Source organism: Coturnix japonica, unplaced genomic scaffold (genome assembly GCF_054131305.1).
Source record: "Coturnix japonica strain WE unplaced genomic scaffold, WE-NBRP24 Scf174, whole genome shotgun sequence".
Classification (NCBI taxonomy): Eukaryota; Metazoa; Chordata; class Aves; order Galliformes; family Phasianidae; genus Coturnix; species Coturnix japonica.
In genome coordinates this window covers 23,089-30,233 of record NW_028189077.1, presented here as the reverse complement: position 1 = coordinate 30,233, position 7,145 = coordinate 23,089, and the positions used below count along the sequence as shown (strand labels likewise).

At 61.0% G+C, this 7,145-nt stretch overlaps 1 long non-coding RNA gene across 1 annotated transcript; it reads right to left on the bottom strand.

Annotated features, from left to right (window-relative positions):
- Positions 1–1,777: 1,777 nt before the first annotated feature.
- Positions 1,778–7,119, bottom strand: LOC146751027 (uncharacterized). Its single transcript, XR_014941964.1, has 3 exons — positions 6,894–7,119; positions 5,655–5,748; positions 1,778–1,818 (listed from the first exon to the last, which is right to left on the bottom strand). It is a non-coding gene; the product is annotated as an uncharacterized LOC146751027 (long non-coding RNA).
- Positions 7,120–7,145: the final 26 nt, after the last annotated feature.

Sequence of the window (7,145 nt, the reverse complement as noted above, 5' to 3'; positions counted from 1 at the left end):
AGACCCCATAGAGGACCCCCCCTCCATCCCATAGGGCCTCCCCAGGAACCCCCAGACCCATGATAGAGGACCCCCAGGACCCCCCCCCCCCCCCACCTGGTCGATGTGGAGCCTCAATGGCCGCATGGAGACCCTCAATGAACACTCGGGGACCCCCCACCAAACCCCCTTAACCCCCATATCCCCAATCCCCCCATACCCCCCAACCCCCCCATATCCCCCATACCCCCCATACCCCAACCCCCCACCCCCAATCCCCCCACATCCCCCCATACCCCCCCAACCCCCAATCCCCCCAACTCCCCATACCATATCCCCCATATACCCCCCATATCCCCCATATCCCCCCCATATCTCCCCATATCCCCCCATATCCCCCATATCCCCATCCCCATATCCCCCATACCCCCCCCATATCCCCCCATATCCCCCCTATATCCCCCCATATCCCCCATACCCCCCATATCCCCCCATATCCCCCTATATCCCCCCTATATCCCCCCATATCCCCCCATATCCCCCATACCCCCTATATCCCCCCATATCCCCCCCATATCCCCCCATATCCCCCACATCCCCCCATATCACCCCATATCCCCCCACATCCCCCCATATCCCCCCATATCCACCCCATATCCCCCCCATATCCCCCATATCCCCCCAATATCCCCCCATATCTCCCCATATCCCCCCCATATCCCCCTATATCCTCCCATATCCCCCATTCCCCCCATATCTCCCCCATATCCCCCCCATATCCCCCTATATCCCCCATATCCCCCCACAACCCCCCCATATCCCCCCATATCCCCATATATCCCCCATATCCCCCTATATCCCCCCATATCCCCCCCATATCCCCCCATACCCACCCCATATCCCCCCATATCCCCCCCATATCCCCCATATCTCCCCATATCCCCTCCATATTCCCCCTATATACCCCCATATCCCCCATATCCCCCATATTCCCCCATATCCCCCCTATATCCCCCCATATCCCCCCATATCCCCCCCATATCCCCTTATATCCCCCCATATCCCCCCCACATCCCCCATATCCCCCATAACCCCCCTATAACCCCCCATATCCCCCCTATATCCCCCCATATCCCCCTTATATCCCCTATATCCCCCCATAGACCCCCCACATCCCCCTATATCCCCCCATATCCGCCCTATATCCCCATTACCCCCCATATCCCCCCATATCCCCCCATATCCCCCCATATCCCCCCAATATATCCCCATAACCCCACATATCCCCCTATATCCCCCCATATCCCCCCATATCCCCCCAATATATCCCCATAACCCCACATATCCCCCTATATCCCCCCATATCCCCCCATATCCCCCCATATCCCCCCATATCCCCCCATATCCCCCCTATATCCCCCCATATCCCCCCATATCCCCCCATATCCCCCATATCCCCCCATATCCCCCCATATCCCCCCTATATCCCCCATATCCCCCCAATATATCCCCATAACCCCACATATCCCCCTATATCCCCCCTATATCCCCCCATATACCCCCATATCCCCCCATATACCCCCATATCCCCCCATATCCCCCCATATCCCCCATATCCCCCCATATCCCCCCCCATCTCCTCACCATGGGTCTGTGGTCTCCGTGCCCCCCCTCCATCCCCTTGAGGAAGCTCTCTGTGCCCCCCCCCCCAATTCTGTCCTTCAGCTCCATGTGTTGGACCAGCAGCACCGTCCTTCCCACCGGATGCTCCTTCGGGACCCCCCCCACGGACCCCCCCTCACATGGGGGCACCTCGTAGCTCTCGTGTTGGATGGACACCTGGGGGGGCAGAGACCCCATAAGAACCCCATAAGAACCCCATAACCACCCCCAGGACCCCATAAGCCCCATAGGACCCCCATAAGAGCCCCAGGACCCCCATAAGCCCCATAGGACCCCCATAAGACCCCCATAACCTCCCCAAGACCCCATAAGACCCCCAGGACCCCATTACCCCCCCAGGACCCCCATAAGCCCCATAGGACCCCCATAAGAACCCCAGGACCCCCATAAGAGCCCCAGGACCCCATAAGAACCCCATACCCACCCCCAGGACCCCATAAGCCCCATAGGATCCCCATAAGACCCCCAGGACCCCATAATCCCCCCAGGACCCCATAAGCCCCATAGGACCCCCATAAGAACCCCATGAGACCCCCCCGGACCCCCATAAGAACCCCATAACCACCCCCAGGACCCCATAAGCCCCATAGGACCCCCATAAGAACCCCATGAGACCCCCAGGACCCCCATAAGAACCCCATAACCACCCCCAGGACCCCATAAGCCCCATAGGACCCCCATAATCCCCCCAGGACCCCATAAGCCCCATAGGACCCCCATAAGACCCCCAGGACCCCATAATCCCCTCAGGACCCCATAAGCCCCATAGGACCCCCATAAGACCCCCAGGACCCCATAAGAACCCCATAACCACCCCCAGGACCCCATAAGCCCCATAGGACCCCCATAAGACCCCCATGAGACCCCCCCGGACCCCCATAAGAGCCCCAGGACCCCATAAGCCCCATAGGACCCCCATAAGAACCCCATGAGACCCCCAGGACCCCATAAGAACCCCATAACCACCCCCAGGACCCCATAAGCCCCATAGGACCCCCATAAGACCCCCATGAGACCCCCCCGGACCCCCATAAGAGCCCCAGGACCCCATAAGCCCCATAGGACCCCCATAAGAGCCCCAGGACCCCATTACCCTCCCAGGACCCCCATAAGCCCCATAGGACCCCCATAAGAACCCAAGAACCCCATAACCCCCCCAGGACCCCATAAGCCCCATAGGATACCCATAAGAACCCCATGAGACCCCCATTAACCCCCCCCCCCAGGACCCCATAAGCCCCATAGGACCCCCATAAGACCCCCAGGACCCCATTACCCCCCCAGGACCCCCATAAGCCCCATAGGATACCCATAAGACCCCCAGGACCCCATAAGAACCCAAGAACCCCATAACCACCCCCAGGACCCCATAAGACCCCCAGGACCCCCTTAAGCCCCATAGGATACCCATAAGACCCCCAGGACCCCATAAGAACCCAAGAACCCCATAATCCCCCCAGGACCCCATAAGCCCCATAGGACCCCCATAAGAACCCCATGAGACCTCCCGGACCCCCATAAGAACCCCATAACCACCCCCAGGACCCCATAAGCCCCATAGGACCCCCATAAGAGCCCCAGGACCCCATAAGCCCCATAGGACCCCCATAAGAACCCCATGAGACCCCCAGGACCCCATAACCCCCCCAGGACCCCATAAGCCCCATAGGACCCCCATAAGAACCCCATGAGACCCCCCCGGACCCCCATAAGAACCCCATAACCACCCCCAGGACCCCATAAGCCCCATAGGACCCCCATAAGAGCCCCAGGACCCCATATGCCCCATAGGATACCCATAAGACCCCCAGGACCCCCGTAAGAGCCCCAGGACCCCATAAGAACCCCATAAGAACCCCGTAACCCCCCCAGGACCCCATAAGCCCCATAGGACCCCCATAAGAACCCCATGAGACCCCCAGGACCCCCATAAGAACCCCATAACCACCCCCAGGACCCCATAAGACCCCCAGGACCCCATTACCCCCCCAGGACCCCCATATGCCCCATAGGATACCCATAAGACCCCCAGGACCCCATAAGAACCCAAGAACCCCATAATCCCCCCAGGACCCCATAAGCCCCATAGGACCCCCATAAGAACCCCATGAGACCCCCATTAACCCCCCAGAGGGAGACCCCCAGGACCCCCATAAGACCCCCAGGACCCCATAAGAACCCAAGAACCCCATAACCACCCCCAGGACCCCATAAGCCCCATAGGATACCCATAAGACCCCCATGAGACCCCCAGGACACCCATCACCCCCCCTAGGACACCATGAGACCCCCAGGACCCTATAAGACCCCCAGGAGACCCCCATTTTCCCCACCAGGACCCTCATTTCCCCCCCCAGGACCCCATTGACCCCCATAAGACCCCCATAGCCCCACTTTTCCCCCCCCAGGACCCCATTTACCCCTCCATAGCCCCCCATAGACCCTCCATTTCCCACCCCAAGACCCCCATTTCCCTCCCAGGACCCCATTTACCCCCATAAAGACCCCCATAGCCCCCCATTTCCCCCCCATACCCCCCCATAAGACCCCCATAGACCCCCATAGCCCCCCATTTCCCCCCATAATACCCCCATAGCCCCCCATAGACCCCCATAAGACCCCCATAGCCCCCCATAGGACCCCATTATCCCCCCATTTCCCCCCATAGCCCTCCATATCCCCCCATAGCCCCCCCATAGCCCCCCATTTCTCCCCACAGCCCCACATAACCCCCCCATTTCCCCCCCCAAGACCCCATAGCCCCCATTTCCCCCCATAGCCCCCCATAGGACCCCATAGCCCCCCATAAGACCCCCATAGCCCCCCATAGGACCCCATAAGACCCCCAATAGACCCCCATATCCCCCCATACCCCCCCATAAACCCCCATAGACCCCCATAGGACCCCCATAGCCCCCCATAGGACCCCATATCCCCCCATAAGACCCCCCTAGGACCCCATTTACACCCCCATTCCCCCCCATAGCCCCTCATATCCCCCCCATATCCCCCCATAGCCCCCCATAGGACCCCATAGCCCCCCATTTCCCCCCATAGCCCCCCATAAGCCCCCCATTTCCCCCCATAGGACCCCCATAGCCCCCGATAGGACCCCCATAGCCCCCCATAGGACCCCATAGGACCCCATAAGACCCCCATAGCCCCCCATAGGACCCACATATCCCCCCATATCCCCCCATAGGACCCCCATAGCCCCCCATAGGACCCCCATAGCCCCCCATAGAACCCCCATATCCCCCCACAGCCCCCCATAGCCCCCCATAGGACCCCCATAGTCCCCCATTTCCCCCCATAAGATCCCCCTAGGACCCCATTTACCCCCCCATATCCCCCCATATCCCCCCATACCCCACCATAAACCCCCATAGACCCCCATAGCCCCCCATAGGATCCCATAGGACCCCCCATAGGACCTCCATAGCCCCCCATATCCCCCCCATTTCACCCCATAGCCCCCCACAGAACTCCCATAGCCCCCCACAGGACCCCATAGGACCCCCATATCCCCCCACAGCCCCCCATAGCCCCCCATAGGACCCCCATAGTCCCCCATTTCCCCCCATAAGATCCCCCTAGGACCCCATTTACCCCCCCATATCCCCCCATACCCCACCATAAACCCCCATAGACCCCCATTTCCCCCCATAGGACCCCATAGGACCCCCCATAGGACCTCCATAGCCCCCCATAGAACCCCCATATCCCCCCCATTTCACCCCATAGCCCCCCACAGAACTCCCATAGCCCCCCATAGGACCCCATAGGACCCCCATAGCCCCCCATAGGACCCCCATAGCCCCCCATTAGACCCCCCTAGGACCCCATTTACCCCACCATTCCCCCCCATAGCCCCCCCATAGCCCCTCATATCCCCCCATACCCCCCCATTTCCCCCCATAGGACCCCATATCCCCCCCATATCCCCCCATAGGACCCCATATCCCCCCATATCCCCCCATATCCCCCCATACCTTGCCCATGCTCAGCTCCATCAGCTCCGTTCTCCTGCCCGGCCCCCCCCGTGTCCTCCAGTGACCCCTGGAGGGGGCGGAGCCTCCGCGGGACCTGAGGAGGCGGGGCGACGGTGAGCCACGCCCCCCTGTGCAACCCTCAGCCAATCAGAGGCCAGGGTTAAAGGAAGGGGGCGGGGCTTATAATCAAGGGGGCGTGGCTATGGGAAGCGGTGGGCGGGGCTTGAGGGGGTGGTGGGCGGGGCTTGGGTAATAGGGTTGGGGGTCTATGGGGACCCCATAAGGACACGGTGACCCCATAGAGACCCCATAGGGACCCCAGAACCCCATAAGAACCCCATAAGGGCACAATGACCCCATAGGGACCCTCTGACCCCATAGGGGCCCCATAGGGACCCCATAGGGACCCTCTGACCCCATAGAGACCCCCTGACCCCATAGGAACCCCATAGAGACTCCCTGACCCCATAAGGACCCCATAAAGACCCCATAGGGATCCCATAGAGACGCCCTGACCCCATAGAGACCCCATAGAGACCCTCTGACCCCATAGGAACCCCATAGAGACACTCTGACCCCATAGGGGCCCCATAGGGACCCCATAGAGACCCTCTGACCCCATAGGAACCCCATAGATACCCCCTGACCCCATAGGGACCCCATAGAGATCCCATAGAGACCCCATAGAGACCCCCTGACCCCATAGGAACCCCATTGAGACCCTCTGACCCCATAGAGACCCCATAGAGACCCTCTGACCCCATAGGGGCCCCATAAGGACCCCATAGAGACCCTCTGACCCCATAGGGACCCCATAGAGACTCTCTGACCCCATAAGGACCCCATAGAGACCCCATAGGGACCCTATAGAGACCCTCAGACCCCATAGGGACCCCATAGAGACCCCCTGACCCCATAGGGACCCCATAGAGACCCTCAGACCCCATAGGGACCCCATAGAGACCCCCTGACCCCATAAGGACCCCATAGAGACCCTCTGACCCCATAGGGGCCCCATAGGGACCCCATAGGGACCCTATAGAGACCCTCAGACCCCATAAGGACCCCATAGAGACCCCCTGACCCCATAGGGACCCCATAGAGATCCCATAGAGACCCCCTGACCCCATAGGGATCCCATAGGGCCACACACATGCAAGGAACAAGGGGGCGTGGCTTATATGCAAATAAGAGCGCGCCTTGTATGCAAATGAGGCCCCAAAGGGGGCGTGTCCTCACCGCGGTTTGTGGGCGGGGCCAGGCCCGAAGTCCCTCCCCCCGTAGAGCTGCCATTGGAGGGAGGCGTCACGCAGCAGCCAACGGGAGCAGGGGGGGGGCAGGCGTGGCGGAGCTCTCAACCAATCAACGCTGCCGGATCCACCCCCGGCTCTGCCCCTCGGAGGAGCGAAGTGCCCCTCCCGCAGGGTAAGGGGGGGGGGGCGGAGCCAGCGGATGGTGGGGGGGGGGGGCTGTAAAATGGGGGGGGGGACA